The 18,905-nt window shown below is 42.8% G+C and overlaps 1 protein-coding gene across 7 annotated transcripts in view; it reads right to left on the bottom strand.

Moving 5' to 3' along the window:
- The window catches only part of INPP5B (inositol polyphosphate-5-phosphatase B), a 299,917-nt gene that overhangs the window by 130,715 nt on the left and 150,297 nt on the right, over positions 1 to 18,905 (bottom strand). The gene's annotated exons all lie outside the window — the stretch shown is intronic.

Genomic DNA, 18,905 nt, shown 5'->3' with positions numbered 1-18,905 from the left:
GGCATCCTTCACACTTTAGTATTTGTTGGATCAATATTTTTTCTACAAATGCCACTTCAGAAATCAGCATAAGAGAAATCAGCAGAGGTCCCAGCAGCTCCACTACCGGCTTATGTGCTGACATGACACATAATCAATGCCGAGAATGAAGGTGGCTGGCTGATGATCATTTTCCACATCTATTCAAGGCTGTCATATCACGCCCCCTGACTAAGAAAAGGCGAAACGCGCGTTGAGGCAGCGGATACACTACTGTAACCACTATATATACACATGTAGGTGCATCTTATCTTGAATTATAACTTGTTCTGCAGCATCAATCATGATATATTATATACTAACAATAATCAAGTCTATATTCTCTATGATTTAGTATTTGTATTATAATAAGTTAGATTCACGGCACTTACCACTTTATACTCTACTCTGTAATCGGAGTCATATATACCATATATAAATTACAAGGTGGTAACTACGGTCGATAGCGAAATACGGAGTGTTGAGCACTGCATTTCGTTGTAATTTTAACTTTGTCTACTTTTAGTATATATCAATAAAGTTTTATGTTAAATATACTCTGGTTGTTGGGCTTTTTCGGTGCCCGCATTGAAATCCTAATATCACGGCCAATACATAGACAGAGCACAAGTAAAATTTGGAATTATTTCCTAAATACTAGTTACAAATTTTACCATACCAGAAATCTGCTAAAGCGAATGTAATGGTACATACTAAATGGACTTATTATACACAAGATTATAGGTAAAATTCCACCCTATGAATCCCCAACACTGATGTCATGGATTATAATGTATCAAGAACACTGATGGGCTGTCTTTAAGAGAGAAACTGAAATACGCCAGTCACTGCGAAAAACATCAGGTACACGGATCAGATATAAATTACATACAGATTCATTAATTTTGGTAAAAACACTCCCTTTTCTAGAAATGGATGAGTGTACACCAATATATACTCCCATGTGAGAAAAATTACAGAAAGAAAAAGCAGCATGAAACCAGACAATGGCCAAATATATTTTACTCAAACGCTGCAACATGTCAGAGAAAACATTCTGAATATGTCTCGGATGACTAATCCAAGACTGGTAACCAGCAGCTTCTCCCTGTCCCTTAACCAATCACTAACAGGTCTCTTCCTATAAGCACACACCAGACGAGACCGGTCAGTCATAAGGAGCATGGTGGGAAACATCAACTGGGGACCACATTTGACTGTACTAGTAATCTAAGATTTCAGAATGAAACATACCTGACTGCAAGCTACCTGAGCTACATTTCATTGATGCCATCATAAATTCACAAATCTGCTGCTTTATATTGAAAGAAAAAGATGCCACTAGCACCACCTGGTAGATGTGCATTTTTTTCTAAATGCATGGTGCCTACAGTAAACTATGGTGGTGGCTGTATCCTTATGCGAGGCTGCATGAGTGCTTCTGCTGTCAAGGAGATACATTTCATTGATATTATGAATTCTTAGATGTACTGCTCTATATTGAAAGAGATGATGATACCATCAATCTGTGTCCTCGGTAGACATGCATTTTTCCAACATAAGGCTATGTTCACATGTTGCGTTTTTTTTCAGCAGGCAAAACCTGCTCAAAGAAGCTACAAAAAAACAAACAAACATGTTTTACAGCGTTTTTGTTGTCTTGTGCATTCTGATAAAGTTTAGAGTCCCCAAAAACTCATGATGCAACTTCCTTAAGGTTTTTGCATCAAAAATGCAGCAAAACCTGATACCTGCATTTTTGCACTTACTCATTGCTTTCTATGGGTAAAAAAAAAAACACTGAAAGAAGTGAACTGCTGCATTTTTCAAAAACACAGCGGTTTTCCAAATCAGTCAGGAAAAAAAACAGTATCTGTGCATGAGATTTTTGAAATTTCATAGCCTTTGCTGGTACTGTAAAAACCAGATTAAAATTTGCATTAACCCCTTCATGACCCAGCCTATTTTGACCTTAAAGACCTTGCCGTTTTTTGCAATTCTGACCAGTGTCCCTTTATGAGGTAATAACTCAGGAACGCTTCAACGGATCCTAGCGGTTCTGAGAATGTTTTTTCGTGACATATTGTGTTTCATGGTAGTGGTAAATTTAGGTCAATAAATTCTGCGTTTATTTGTGATAAAAATGGAAATTTGGCGAAAATTTTGAAAATTTCGCAATTTTCACATTTTGAATTTTTATTCTGTTAAACCAGAGAGTTATGTGACACAAAATAGTTAATAAATAACATTTCCCATATGTATACTTTACATCAGCACAATTTTGGAAACAAAATTTTTTTTTTGCTAGGAAGTTATAAGGGTTAAAATTTGACCAGCGATTTCTCATTTTTACAACGAAATTTACAAAACCATTTTTTTTTAGGGACCACCTCACATTTGAAGTCAGTTTGAGTGGTCTATATGGCTGAAAATACCCAAAAGTGACACCATTCTAAAAAATGCACCCCTCAAGGTACTCAAAACCACATTCAAGAAGTTTATTAACCCTTCAGGTACTTCACAGCAGCAGAAGCAACATGGAAGGAAAAAATGAACATTTAACTTTTTAGTCACAAAAATTATCTTTTAGCAACAATTTTTTTATTTTCCCAATGGTAAAAGGAGAAACTGAACCATGAACGTTGTTGTCCAATTTGTCCTGAGTACGCCGATACCTCATATATGGGGGCAAACCACTGTTTGGGCGCACGGCAGGGCTTGGAAGGGAAGGAGCGCCATTTGACTTTTTGAATGAAAAATTGGCTCCACTCTTTAGCGGACACCATGCCACGTTTGGAGAGCCCCCGTGTGCCTAAAAATTGGAGCTCCCCCACAAGTGACCCCATTTTGGAAACTAGACGCCCCAAGGAACTTATCTAGATGCATAGTGAGCACTTTGAACCCCCAGGTGCTTCACAAATTGATCCGTAAAAATGAAAAAGTACTTTTTTTCACAAAAAAATTCTTTTAGCCTCAATTTTTTCATTTTCACATGGGCAACAGGATAAAATGGATCCTAAAATTTGTTGGGCAATTTCTCCTGAGTACACCAATACCTCACATGTGGGGGTAAACCACTGTTTGGGCACATGGTAAGGCTTGGAAGGGAAGGCGCGCCATTTGACTTTTTGAATGAAAAATTAGCTCCAATTGTTAGCGGACACCATGTCGCGTTTGGAGAGCCCCTGTGTGCCTAAACATTGGAGCTCCCCCACAAGTGACCCCATTTTGGAAACTAGACCCCCCAAGGAACTTATCTAGATGCATATTGAGCACTTTAAACCCCCAGGTGCTTCACAGAAATTTATAACGCAGAGCCATGAAAATAAAAAATAATTTTTCTTTCCTCAAAAATGATTTTTTAGCCTGGAATTTCCTATTTTGCCAAGGGTAATAGGAGAAATTGGACCCCAAATGTTGTTGTCCAGTTTGTCCTGAGTACGCTGATACCCCATATGTGGGGGTAAACCACTGTTTGGGCGCACGGCAGGGCTCAGAAGGGAAGGCACGCCATTAGGCTTTTTAAATGGAAAATTAGCTCCAATCATTAGCGGACACCATGTCACGTTTGGAGAGCCCCTGAGTGCCTAAACATTGGAGATCCCCCACAAATGACCCCATTTTGGAAACTAGACCCCCAAAGGAACTAATCTAGATGTGTGGTGAGGACTTTGAACCCCCAAGTGCTTCACAGAAGTTTATAACACAGAGCCATGAAAATAAAAAAAAAAAATTATTTTCTCAAAAATGATTTTTAGCCTGCAATTTTTTATTTTCCCAAGGGTAACAGGAGAAATTTGACCCCAAAAGTTGTTGTCCAGTTTCTCCTGAGTACGCTGATACCCCATATGTGGGGGTAAACCACTGTTTGGGCACATGCCGGGGCTCGGAAGTGAAGTAGTGACGTTTTGAAATGCAGACTTTGATGGAATGCTCTGTGGGCGTCACATTGCGTTTGCAGAGCCCCTGATGTAGCTAAACAGTAGAAACCCCCCGCAAGTGACCCCATTTTGGAAACTAGACCCCGAAAGGAACTTATCTAGATGTGTGGTGAGCACTTTGAACCCCCAAGTGCTTCACAGAAGTTTATAATGCAGAGCCGTGAAAATAATAAATACGTTTTCTTTCCCCTAAAATAATTATTTCGCCCAGAATTTTTTTAATTTTCCCAAGGGTAACAGGAGAAATTTGACCCCAATATTTGTTGTCCAGTTTCTCCTGAGTACGGTGATACCCCATATGTGGGGGTAAACTACTGTTTGGGCACATGCCGGGGCTCGGAATTGAAGTAGTGACGTTTTGAAATGCAGACTTTGATGGAATGCTCTGCGGGCGTCACGTTGCGTTTGCAGAGCCCCTGATGTAGCTAAACAGTAGAAACCCCCCACAAGTGACCCCATTTTGGAAACTAGACCCCGAAAGGAACTTATCTAGATGTGTGGTGAGCACTTTGAACCCCCAAGTGCTTCACAGAAGTTTATAATGCAGAGCCGTGAAAATAATAAATACGTTTTCTTTCCTCAAAAATAATTATTTAGCCCAGAATTTTTTAATTTTCCCAAGGGTAACAGGAGAAATTTGACCCCAATATTTGTTGTCCAGTTTCTCCTGAGTACGGTGATACCCCATATGTGTGGGGGTAAACTACTGTTTGGGCACATGCCGGGGCTCGGAATTGAAGTAGTGACGTTTTGAAATGCAGACTTTGATGGAATGCTCTGCGGGCGTCACGTTGCGTTTGCAGAGCCCCTGATGTGGCTAAACAGTAGAAACCCCCCACAAGTGACCCCATTTTGGAAACTAGACCCCGAAAGGTGATGTGGTGAGCACTTTGAACCCCCAAGTGCTTCACAGACGTTTACAACGCAGAGCCGTGAAAATAAAAAATCATTTTTCTTTCCTCAAAAATTATGTTTTAGCAAGCATTTTTTTATTTTCACAAGGGTAACAGGAGAAATTGGACCCCAGTAATTGTTGCGCAGTTTGTCCTGAGTATGCTGGTACCCCATATGTGGGGGTAAACCACTGTTTGGGCGCACTTCGGGGCTCGGAAGTGAGGGAGCACCATTTGACTTTTTACAAGATTGGCTGGAATCAATGGTGGCGCCATGTTGCGTTTGGAGACCCCTGATGTGCCTAAACAGTGGAAACCCCTCAATTCTACCTCCAACACTAACTCCCCACACCCCTAACCCTAATCCCAACTGTAGCCATAACCCTAATCACAACCCTAACCACAACCCTAATTCCAACCCTAACCCTAAGGCTATGTGCCCACGTTGCGGATTCGTGTGAGATTTTTCAGCATCATTTTTGAAAAATCCGCAGGTAAAAGGCACTGCGTTTTACCTGCGGATTTTCCGCGGATTTCATGTATTTTTTGTGCGGATTTCACTTGCGTATTCCTATTGAGGAACAGGTGTAAAACGCTGCGGAATCCGCACAAAGAATTGACATGCTGCGGAAAATACAACGCAGCTTTTCCGCGCGGTATTTTCCGCACCATGGGCACAGCGGATTTGGTTTTCCATAGGTTTACATGGTACTGTAAACCTGATGGAACACTGCTGCGAATCCGCAGCGGCCAATCCGCTGCAGATCCGCAGCCAGATCCGCACAGTGTGCACATAGCCTAATTCTAAGGCTATATTCACACTTTGCGGTTATTACAGCGGAACCGCCGCGATTTTGATGCTGCGGGTCCGCAGCAGTTTCCATAGCGTTTACAGTAACATGTAAACCCTATGGAAACCGCAAACCGCTGTGCACATGCTGCGGGAAAAAACGCGCGGGAACGCAGCGGTTTACAACCCGCAGCATGTCACTTCTTTGTGCAGAATCGCTGCGATTCTGCACCCATAGGAATACATTGAACCGCTTACTTCCCGCATGGGGCTGTGCCCACGTTGCGGGAAGTAAGCGGATAATGTGCGGTTCCTACCCGGGGTGGAGGAGAGGAGACTCTCCTCCAGGCCCTGGGAACCATATTTCTTGAGGTTAAAAAATAAAAAATCATGTTATACTCACCCTCTGAAGTCTTCAGCGCTGCACGCGGTCGTCCGGTCAGAGTTGCTGTGCGACCAGGACCTGCGGTGACGTCGCGGTCACATGACCGTGACGTCACGAAGGGTCCTTCTCGCACAGCATCTTTGGAACCGGACCGCCGGGTGCAGCGTCGAGGAGATCGGGACGTCAGAGGGTGAGTATAACCAATTTTTATTATTTTTAACATTACTATTGATACTGCATATTGCTGCATATGCAGCATCAATAGTATAGGCGGAAACCCGCAGCGGAAAACGCGGAACAAACCGCGATAAATCTGCAGGGAGAACCGCAGTTGTTTTGCCCTGCAGATTTATCAAATCCGCTGCGGGAACACCCGCAGAAGGACAACGCAAAGTGTGAACATAGCCTAAAGGTATGTGCACACACTGCGGAAAACGCTGCGGATCCGCAGCAGTTTCCCATGAGTTTACAGTTCAATGTAAACCTATGGGAAACAAAAATCGCTGTACACATGTTGCAGAAAAACTGCACGGAAACGCAGCGGTTTACATTCCGCAGCATGTCACTTCTTTCTGCGGATTCCGCAGTGGTTTTACAACTGCTCCAATAGAAAATCGCAGTTGTAAAACCGCAGTGAAATGCGCAGAAAAAACGCGGTAAATCCGCCATAAATCCGCAGCGGTTTAGCACTGCGGATTTATCAAATCCGCAGCGGAAAAATCCGCAGAGGACCAGAATACGTGTGCACATACCGAAACCCTAACCCTAGCCCTAACCCTATTCTAACATTAGTGGGGAAAAAAAATTCTTTATTTTTTTATTGTCCCTACCTATGGGGGTGACAAAGGGGGGGGGGTCATTTATTATTTTTTTTATTTTGATCACTGTGATAGATTATATCTCAGTGGTCAAAATGCACTTTGGAACGAATCTGCCGGCCGGCAGATTCGGCGGGCGCACTGCGCAGGCGCCCGCCATTTTGGAAGATGGCGGCGCCAAGGGAGAAGACGGACGGACCCCGGCAGGATCGGTAAGTATGAGGTTACCTGATGTTAAATTCATCCATTGGTTGTATAAATTATTCTTTTGAAAGCTGAAACCCTCCGAAATGTGGTTTAGGTTAATAAAATAAATTGGCATCAATACAGAAATATTGATCAGTTAATGGACACAGAATGGTCAGATTTTGGCAAGACAAAAATTTTGTCGCCCACAGAAAGTAATGTGATATTCAAACAAATAATTAACTTAAAATAGAAATATATGTTGCATAACATTGGTGAATGAAGTTGTGGTGCTATTAGAGTCATATTTAATATTTTGTGTGACTTTCATGAGCTTGAAGGATTGCGTCCATCTGTTAGGACTGGCGGAACGCACCAACTATAAGGTGAAATAATATTGGTGCGTTCGCAGTCCAGGGTCCACCGTGCAGGTGAAAACCTGCTGCTAGTAAATGGCAGCACTATATGGCGGTGGAAGCGAACCCTGTAAAGCCACAGGTCCGCAATACCGCACTAATGAGTGCAAGCAAGGAGTCAGTGAACTCAATCCCAAGACTCAGGGTTGAAGACCGTTCAGACTACTTGCGCACAACACCGCAACTGGGTGTGTTAGGTAACTGATATAGTTAGAGCACCTAAGTGCGAACTGTGCCGTGCTGGCAGACACCACTAAGCACCCAGACGTGGGTCAGGAAGCGCACTACTGGCGCGTGGCGCTGCACTGGCGGTCACAGCAATAGACGCTGATTCATGTGTAACACGTTGAGTGGTTAGTCGGGCGCTAGATAGCAGTCATACACCTTACGCGATCAGTCATACAATAGGGTAGGGGTATTTAATGAACGACTTGCACTCACAAGCACACGTATACAATTGTACACTAGCGCATGGCCGTGCGGTCATGCGAAGCTTATATACCTGCAGTACGTTCAGGACCTTCCAATAAAGGACCAATGGGAAGCTGCCACAGAAGTTAGCCCTTTCAGGACCTTCCAGGAGGACCAATGGGAACCGCTGCAGCATCTGAGCATGTGACCCTCGATCTCCAACGGGAGATCTCACCCTGGGCATGCTCAGAAGGGAAAAAGCAGGACTTAGTCCCAAAAGCGTCCGCTCGCTGCTGCCCAGCACTGGCTTTAATGGCAAAAGCTGGAAAAGCAACAGCAAGCCTAAGCACAGAGTGAGACGGAGTCAGACGCAAGGGCCGACGTCTCCGCTGAGCAAGTTCCACTGTGGCAGGAGAAGAATGGGAGACCGCAGCAGAAATGGCCCGAGATTCCCCCTGTGCAGAAGCGGGAACTCGACCCCTAACACCATGTGGTTCCACAACGATTCATACAATTTATTAATGAAGTCATCAGGAATAGCAAAGAATACAGTCTTACATGCCTCCCAGAGTTCATCTAGATTCTTTGGTTTTGTCTTCCAAGCTTCCTCTTTCATCCTACCCCAAACATGCTCAACGATGTTCATGTCTGGTGACTGGGCTGGCCAGTCCTTGAGCACCTTGATCTTTTTTGCCTGGAGGAACTTAGTTGTAGAGATGGATGTATGAGATGGAGCACCATCCTGCTGCAGAATTTGACCCCTTTTATGATTTGGAATATAAGAAGCTAATACTTCTTGATATTTTAGGCTATTGATATTGCCTTCCACCTTGCAAATGTTTTGCACACCCCCATACTGAATGTAACCCCAGACCTTGATCCTTCCACCACCAAATGTAACTGTTTTCTGGGTGTATTTTGGATCCATACGGGCTCCAATAGGTCTCCTGCAGTATTTGCGGCGGCTGTGGTGTAATTCTACTGAAGATTCATCAGAGAAATCCACCTTCTGCCTCTTTTCCAGCATCCATCTGTTCAGCAGGCTGTGGGACTTTGGAAATGCCACACATTTTTTTATTTGCCTTTTGCTTAGTGCTGGCTTCTGGACACTGATTCAATCATGGAGGCCATTTCGAGACAGAATCCTACAAACTGTTCTAGTTGACACAGGGACTTGAGATGACCAGGCCTGTTGGAGCTCTGCTGCAGTGGAAAAGGGGCTTGCTTTGGATTTTCTAACCAACAAACGTTCCTCCTGAGCAGTTGTCTTGCAGGGTCTGCTGGACCTGGGCTTGTCAAACACATCTCCAATCTCTTTTAAAAAATTTTTAATTCTTTATACTTGACGCTAAAACATATTAAAGGTGCCAGCCACCTCTGCAGTGGATCTGGTCTTCAGCCTCTTGATAATCCAGGCTTTGGTCGCATGGTGGATTTTTGGCATGTTGTCAGAGCTCAAGTTGCAGTTCAAGTGAAGGTATGGGGTGCTGGGTTACTTTTTATACACACACACACGAATTAACCGATCATTTACTGAGCACAGGTGAGGATGTAAACTAGGATTGGGTGCATTATATGACCAGGCGACAAAACTTTAGTCTTGCCAAAATCTGACCATTCTGTGTTCATTAACTGATCAATATTTCTGTATTGATGCCAATTTATTTTCTTAACCAAAACCACATTTTGGAGGGTTTCAGCTTTCAAAAGAATAACTTATACAACCAATGGATGAATTTAACGTCAGGTTATAAGCTTTTATTTACATAACATGGATAAGCGACATAACTTCTGTCAGGGACTGTATGGGGAATGCTAAATAGACAAGTTGAGCATCACTCTCCATCCAGCATACAGGCTCCACAAGAGGTCATTCTTGAATACTGGAAAAAGTTACATGTTGTAATATCTCACCAACTTGTTAATTACAGGAGGTCATACAAAATACTAGACAGTAGTTTTTGATGTGGACTGTATTCATGATTGAATCAACTACCTTATATACTTGAGTATAAGCCGACCCGAGTATAAGCCGACCCCCCTAATTTTGCCACAAAAAACTGGGAAAACTTAACGACTCGAGTATAAGCCTAGGGTGGGAAATGCAGCAGCTACCGGTAAATGTCAAAAGTAAAAATAGATACTAATAAAAGTAAAATTAATTGAGACATCAGTAGGTTAAGTGTTTTTGAATATCCATACTGAATCAGGAGCCCCATATAATGCTCCATAAAGTTTATGATAGCCCCATAAGATGCTCCATATTAAAATATGCCCCCATATAATCCTGCATAAAAGATTAATATTGGCCAAATAAGATGCTCCATAGAAACATTTGCCCAATATAATGCACAAATGTTGATTATGGCCCCATAAGATGTTCCATACAGACACTTGCCCCATATAATGCTCCACAAACATTAATTATGGCCCCACAAGATGCTCCATAAAGATATTTGCCCCATATAGTGCTGCACAAATGTTATGGCCCCATAAGATGCTCCATACAGACATTTGCCCCAAATAATGCTGCACAATCGTTAATTATGGCCCCATAAGATGCTCCATACAGACACTTGCCCCATATAGTACTGCACAAACGTTGATTATGGCCCCACAAAATGCTCCATACAGACGCTTGCCCCATATAGTGCTGCACAAACGTTGATTATGGCCCCATACAGACACTTGCCCCATATAGTGCTGCACAAACGTTATGGCCCCATAAGATGCTCTATACCAACACTTGCCCCATATAGTGATGCACAAATGTTGATTATGGCCCCATAAGATGCTCCATACATTCACTTGCTCCATATAGTGCTACACAAACGTTGATTATGGCTCCATACAGACACTTGCCCCATTTGTTGTTGCTGCGATAAAAAAAAAAAATCACATACTCACCTCTCCGTCGCTCAGGCCCCCGGCACTTTCAATATTCACCTGACTTTGTTCCGGCGCCTCTCCACCTTCAGCGTCTTCTGCACTGACGTTCAGACAGAGGGCGCGCACTAACCACGTCATGGCGCTCTCTGATCTTGAGCATCACTGCAGAAGACGCTGAAGACGGAGCAGCGTCGGAACGCTCCTAGCGCAGTCCCTGCTTCCCCGACCCTGCAGCTTCTTCCTGTACTGAGTGGTCACCGTTACCGCTCATTACAGTAATGAATATGCGGCTCCACCCCTATGGGAGGTGGAGCCGCATATTCATTACTGTAATGAGCGGTACCATGTGACCGCTCAGTACAGGAAGAAGCTGCCGGCGCCGGGGAAAAGGCGTGCAGGGACCACGCCAGGAGCAGGTGAGTATAATTAGACATCCCCACTCCCCCTCCCCTGCAGACCCCTGGGTATGACTCAAGTATAAGCCGAGAGGGAGACTTTCAACCCCAAAAAATGGGCTGGAAATCTCAACTTATACTCGAGTATATGCCGTAATTTGAGAAAAACTGGAAGATTTTGTAATGAAAGTTATATTATTAAACTTACTTTCATGTTATGGGTTAACAAAAATGTTCTATAAAACTAATTTTTGTAAATTTTTTGGACATTGTTCTTGTATTTAGTGAGATATTGAACACACACACACGACAATTTACCACTGTGATAATGGATGGTACAAAAGAAGCTAGTCTGGTCTGTCTGGAAGCAGAACTTGTGGTCTATCATCTCACATAAAGTCTGTTATTCACATACTGTCTAGCAGTACATTTATAATAAGTGCTATTGCTGACAAGCAGCAAACCTAGCATTTCCTAACTAAACCACACCGACATTTGTAGACCTGCACAAGCAGCTTGGTGAGAAGGCAACAACTGTTGGTGAAATTATTAGAAAATGTAAAGAAACACAAGATGGCTGTCAATCTTCATTGGTCTGGGGCTCTATGCCAGACCTCGCTTAGTGGGGTAAGGATGATTCTGAGACAGGTCAGGAATCAGCCCAGAACTACATGGCAGGACCCTGTCAATGACCGGAAGAGAGCTGGGACCAGTCTCAAATATTACTGTCCAGTCTTGCGTTTGCCATTATTCACCGAATAATGGCGATCACTAAAAAAAAGTCCAATTTAAAAATTAATTTCTATCTCCTCTGATATGACCTAACTTATCAGGTAAGAGAGAAATTAGGTCCCCCGAGGACCCCCGATATCTCCGCCATCCCCCAGTCCTTCCTCCTCCGTCCCCAGGCCCTCCGCATAATCTTCCTGGAAAAAATAGGCGGGCGCATGCGCGGTGCACCTGCCGAGATCTGCCGGCCAGCACCCGGCAACAATAGGGATTTTTATTTTTAGGGTCTATCACAGTGATCAAAATAAAACAAATAGTAAATCAAACCCCCCTTTGTCACCCCCTTAGATAAAAATGATAAAATACATTTTTTTCATTGTTTGCAGTTAGGGCTGGAGTTAGAATTGGGGGGGGTTCAAAAGTAAATAAAAAAAGGATATGATGGCTAGTGTTGAGCACAAGTGACCGCTACTCCAGTTTGCATTGGCAGCTTGTGTATGCACGAAGCATTGCGAGTCCCCACATTTTATTGGGGAAGGGGCTAGAGCATGTTAATCAAGCACCCACGATATTTAGTGCATACCAAAGAACCCGATGCTAACTGTAGTAGCAAGCACTTGCGCTCAACACTAAAGACAACTTATTCAATACGATGACCTAATGTTATCAAATTCTGTGTTGTACCTGTGGGTCAAAATGCTCGCTATACCCTTGGATAAAATCCTTGAGGGGTAGGGTTTCCAATGTTTAGGCACATCAGGGGCTCTCCAAACACGACATGGCATCCGCTATTATTCCAGTAAATTTTGCATTAAAAAAAGTCAAATGACACTTATTCCCTTCCAGGCCCTGCCGTGCGCTCATACAGTGGATTTCCCCCACACATGGGGTATCTCGTACTCAGGACAAACTGCACAACAAATTTTGTGGCCCATTTTCTCTTGTTACCCTTGTGAAAATTAAAAAAAAGTTTAGGTCTAAAGTACATTTTTTTGTAAAAAAAAAAAGTTAAATGTTCATTTTTTCCCTTCCACGTTGCTTCAGTTCTTGAGAAACACCTGAAGGGTTAAACTACTTGAATGTTGTATTGAGCACCTTGAGGGGTGCAGTTTTTAGAATGGTGTCACTTTTGGGTATTTTCTGTCATATGGACCCCTCAAAGTCACTTCAAATGTGAAGTGGTCCCTAAAAATGATAACGCATTCCAGAGTCCTTACCACATAAAGCGACACTGGTCAAAATGGTAAAACGTGGCTTGGTCATTAAGTTCAAAACTGGCTGAGTCACTAAGGAGTTAAGGCTCCATACACGGTAGATTAAAAGTTGATGAAATTGAACGATTTCACCCAAACTGAACAACTGCCAGGTAGAAAGTGGTAAACAATCGTTTTAGCTGACAAATCATCTGCCATCTTTTGTCTTGAGTGAAAGATCTTGTGTTTTTTCATGGTTTTTCCCGAAAAAAACGCTATAAAACCGCAAAAAAAACTCATACAATAAGCATCCCATCATTTAGAATGAATTCTGCAAGTTTTGTGCACATGATGTGGTTTTTTCCGCGAAACAAAAGCATCTCGGTAAAAACCGCAGCATGTTCATTAATTTTGCAGGTTTTTTTGCGGATTTCCCACTACAAAATGCATTGGGAAGTGTCCGGAAAAAACCGCGTCAAAACCGCGTCAAAACCGCAGCAAAAACGCGTCAACATCGCGGCATAAACGCATGCGGTTTTCTTGCGGATTTCTTGCAGAAAATGTCCGTTTTTTTCTCAGGAATTTTGTGCGAGAAATGCTGAACGTGTGCACATAGCCTAAAACACAAAACAAAAAACAGACAGTTTATCCATGAATGTTCTATTCCAAGACTGTTCGTTTCTTGACAGGAATCAATGAATTTGTGTGGGCAGGTAGAATGACAGCAAAAGACAACATGAACGAAAATGTGGAGGTGTCAGTATTATGATTGGTTGTTAAATGATTGTTCAACCAGCAACTTATGTTAACACTCGAAAGATATACTGGCAAGTCATTTAGATGATGATGATAATGTCTGTAAAGCCTTGGGGAATATGAGGGCACTATATAAATAAAGCTGGAGTCACACATAACGATATCGTTAACGATATCGTTGCAACGTCACGCTTTTGGTGACATAGCAACAATCCTGCTAACGATCTCGTTATGTTGACAGCGACCAACGATCAGGCCCCTGCTGGGAGATCGTTGGGGAATGATCAGGACCATTTTATGGTCGCTGATCACCCGCTGTCATCGCTGGATCGGCGTGTGTGATGCCGATCCAGCGATGTGTTCACTTGTAACCAGGGTAAATATCGGGTTACTAAGCGCAGGGCCGCGCTTAGTAACCCGATGTTTACCCTGGTTACCAGCGTAAAAGTTAAAAACAAACAAACACTACATACTTACCTTCTGCTGTCTGTCCTCCGGCGCTGTGCTTTCCTGCACTGGCTGTGAGCGCCGGCCAGCCGGAAAGCACAGCGGTGACGTCACCGCTCTGCCTTCCGGCCGCTGTGCTCACAGTCAGTGCAGGAAAGCACAGCGCCGGGGACAGACAGCGGAAGGTAAGTATGTATTGTTTTTTTTTTTACTTTTACGATGGTAACCAGGGTAAACATCGGGTTACTAAGCGCGGCCCTGCGCTTAGTAACCCGATGTTTACCCGCATCGTTGGTCGCTGGAGAGCTGTCTGTGTGACAGCTGTCGAGCGACCAAACAGCGACGCTGCAGCGATCGACATCGTTGTCGGTATCGCTGCAGCGTCGCTGAGTGTGAAGGTACCTTAATGTGTATGGAAGCCTTTATGGCAGACAATGTTTACTTTCTCAGAAGAGTCCTACCTGGGTACATCTGCATAATGAAGGAGACATTGAGCTCAAGTCACTGTTCCTTTGTAAACATTGAAGACCACCTTTCAATCTTCTCATCAGCCATGGTCACAGGTGTGAAACCAAGATTTCAAAAGCAGTTATGAAGTTTCAATAACCGTTGATTGACCAGACAAAAGCCATTCTGCCTCAGTCCCCTCCGTTGCACTTTGTTGGACTGAGCATGCATTTCATTCAAGAAGACTAAAAGGATCGGGTGGAGGAATTCAGTTGTAAGACTGTAGCTGTACTAAATGTTAAAACTTGCCTTATCCTGTAGGCAGAGTACAAATGAGTCCCACTCAGCCTCAGTGCAACCTTTACCTCAGAGATAACACATTTGGGGCTCATGTACACCAGTTGTGGTTCACCATAAATAACTATTTGGAAACATACTAGAAGGCTTCTGACTGATGGGGCATGTTTACCTGCGTTATGGCTGATAACACAATCTTTATATCTACCCACGGTCTATCCTGCATCAGGTATTCTTTGTACATTTCTCCCTACATTAATCCAGCCACGAAATCACACTTCATTCAAACTTGGGGTTTATTTCTTTGATAATTACTACATGGTAGCCAAACAGCAACCACAGATATGGTCACCACACTCCGGCGACTATGCCTTTTTCACGACCAGGTACAGCATGGCATTGCAGGACACCTTTAATGTGAAGACCACTGCTTTTTAAACTGGGCTCTATGGTGGAGTTTCAAGAAACACCATCTGCAAATTGAGATTCTGATTTGGCTTTTATCCTTAGGTCATATTGAAAGGTTCATTAAAGGATCAATATTAACTTGTAGGATGCTTCCAATAGGTGGTGCTAAAGTTCTGGTCCTCTTCCTCTCTGAAGAGACAATTTGCATATATAATCACAGACAGCATCCCGTGTGCGGTCCGTGATTTTCACGCACCCATAAACTTGTATGTGTATTTATGATCTGCAACTCGAGTCAAAATCAGAAATATCTGATTTTTTTGTGGACACATGATCTGCAAAAAAATAAGGACATGTGAACAGCTCCATAGACTATAATGGGTACATGTTCTATTCATGAAAATCACGTATAAAACATGTACATGAAGAACCAAAGTGTGTATGAGGCCTTGGTTATGCTAGTTTCATGCTTTTGTCTCGTGACAGCTTTCAGTGTTGCCAATAGATAATATTGGCATGTGACCATAGGCAGCAGAACTTTAGTCTGGGGTGTGATACACACTGGTACACTTCTGTTAAATCCTTCAGACAATGGCTACATAGAGGTCAAATGCTGTACTTTGTGTAAGGAGACTGTTCTTCAGTTATCCATCATCAATCCATCCGGCTGGAATAGACACACATCCATGTCATTAGCTGTGCGGCAGAAAGGGGTCCCGTACATAATAGCATAATCCTGCATGAAGTGGCACGTGCACCCGTCTACTATGCACCACTTACTTGATGAAATATTTCAATTCACAGATGTATGGAAAATATGTCTGAGTGGTGGAAGACAAGCAATGCACACGGTGTATATGGAAAGATAACTACTACCACTATGGAAATTACAATAGTGTAATGACCAGCTTTCACAGGAAAACAAAGACAACTGTATGAACACAAACAATACTAAAAGGAAAAAAAGGTAGCTGGATACTGAAAACTACCCTCCCGCACAATGAGGAGCACAAAATCAAGGGCGCTTTTCACAGTGGCCATAGCTATAGCCTACTTTTCTCAGTAGTCTCCTGGGCAGTTGCATTTGCCATCTGCTACCCCACTGAACTCCTCCTGGTGATGGTCTTGTGATCAGGGTAGAATGGGGGACATACACCAACCTAACCAGAGGAACCCACACCAATATAACCATTATCAATTCAGTAGCTAGAAATGTGAGGAACCTAAAATACAGCTGTTTTTTTTTTTTTTATAATCCTGAGTATGAAAGGGGTTGTAGTACTTACAAAGGTTGTTTCCTAACAGATATTCCCTTTTGGGAATACACTTGGGTATACATCCAATGTTTTATCGGAAATCACTCGGACCAATGTTAATTTATGGGGCATTGCAGATCAGTGTTTTTCTCAGGGTTCATTACCACTTGTGATGCAATCCAATGTAAAAAAAAAAAAAAACAAACAAACAAACAAAAACGACACACAACTGGATTGCACTCACCACAATGTTTCTCTATGGGGCAGCTCACATCTGTGATTATTTTCTCATGCCGATGCGGCATGCGAAAACAATTGCACCAAAGAATCGGATGGCAAACACCCATACAAGGCTATGGGACATTACCCGAGGGCAGTGCGATTCTCACCGACGCCAGCAGCAGAGGAGATGGAGAAATGCAGGGTCCTCATTCCTCCTGTACCAGTTGTGACTTGTATTGTTTAAAATTATTGTACTTGTTTTCATTATGTATACCCCTCCTCACATGTAAAGCGCCATGGAATAAATGGCGCTATAACAATAAATAATAATAATAATAATAAATTAATTTCTCCGTCTCCTCCACTATTGTACTGCGATCCTGTCATGCGAGAAAATTGGAGCACCGACACTCGGCTCACGCTCACAGCAGAGCAGGATCCAATCATCATATCCATGAGAGAATCATCTGATGCCATACGCTAATGGGACCCCAGATTCTGCATGAGAGAGAAAGAAAAAATAAACACAGCATGCTGCAATTTGCAGCGCAAATCACAAGTCACGCACCCAAAACTATGGGTGTGTGGAAATCATCAGACTGCATTCAGATGATGTCCAAGTGCAGTCTGATATCCGCCGACTCACACAATGGAGAAACTTTGTCTTCCATCTTCTCCTTACCTGTGCTACAATTCTTTCATCCGAGACAATAGGGTGACATTAGCTGACACTCTGATCAGAGTGTGGTCCAAGTGTAATTACCATAATCAATCCAATTTCCTGGCATGAGAGTATCATCGCCATTATTGTGAGAGCCGGCAGCTCCAGAGAGAACAAGCCATTATACAGCTGGCTGCTCATTACGAATACTAGAATAAAACCACTGCGGATTAGCAGATCTTAGCTCTGATTCATAAAGGTGGGTCCAACATGATGTACTGTGGTTTCCTGACAGACAGGTTTTAAAGGGACTGTCCAGTCATTAGCTCAAAAGCCACTTCCAAGTCTGTACCTTTAGGTAATGCAAACCTGAGATTTATTCTCCCTGGCATTTGCTCTTTGTGATCTGTAACTCCACGGCTGTCGAGTCATGACTCACTTTTGGAGCAAATGATAGATGTATAAAGATTATGGCATCAAACATGATATACATGATAGTGATGATCGCTGTGGCCAATTACTAATAACTCTACATGAGCCAATTATAAAGAAGTTGGAATTTTTGCTCATTCATCAACACGAGCATTTGTTAGGTCAGACAGTGCTGATGGATGAGCAGTTCATCCATAGCCATATAATGGGACGGAGGTCAGGGCTTTGCGTTTCCTCCCAAAAATCAGCCAGCGTTTATGTACCTTCCTTTGTTCACTGGGGGACAGTCATGGTAGAACAGAAAGCAAATGTCTTTGTTTCCGACGCTTAAGGGTCTGTGTACACGTTTGATGTTTTGTCTTTTTTGGTCGCATTTTTTTCTACACAGATTTGTCAAAAAACCTGAAGGATTTTCTAGTGCCAGCAAAGTGAATGAGATTCCTTAAAGGGCAAGTTCACTTTAGGTGTTTTTTCAGTGTTTTTTTTCTGCATCAAAACCTGATCTCTTGGAAAGAAGCTGCAGCAGGTTTCGCTAGGTTTTTCTTGAGTTTTTTTTGCTGTGTTTTTGGCATGTTAGATTTGTCCCTTGTGCATGCTGATAAAGTTTAGTGCAAAAGTTCCCTTCTACAGAATCATGTTTTGGGACAAGTAGCGGCAAAACCTGAAACCTGCGTTTTTGCAGCATTTTTTCACCACCCATTCATGTCAATAGGTTAAAAATGCTGGAAAAAAAACATGAAAAAAGTGACATGCTCTATTGTGAAAAAACCATGCAAAGCACGACATACTGATGACTGCAACAAAAAAAGCGCCTATTTTACACAGAGTTTCTCATTCCAATAGATGCAGAAACTTATGCTGCAAACACATACCCTTAAAATTTCTCTTCACTAGAAATAAGGGGCCTATGTCAAC

This window comes from Ranitomeya imitator, chromosome 3 (genome assembly GCF_032444005.1).
Source record: "Ranitomeya imitator isolate aRanImi1 chromosome 3, aRanImi1.pri, whole genome shotgun sequence".
NCBI classification, from domain to species: domain Eukaryota; kingdom Metazoa; phylum Chordata; class Amphibia; order Anura; family Dendrobatidae; genus Ranitomeya; species Ranitomeya imitator.
Note: the sequence above shows the minus strand (reverse complement) of the source record. Positions and strands in the feature narration are given on the sequence as shown.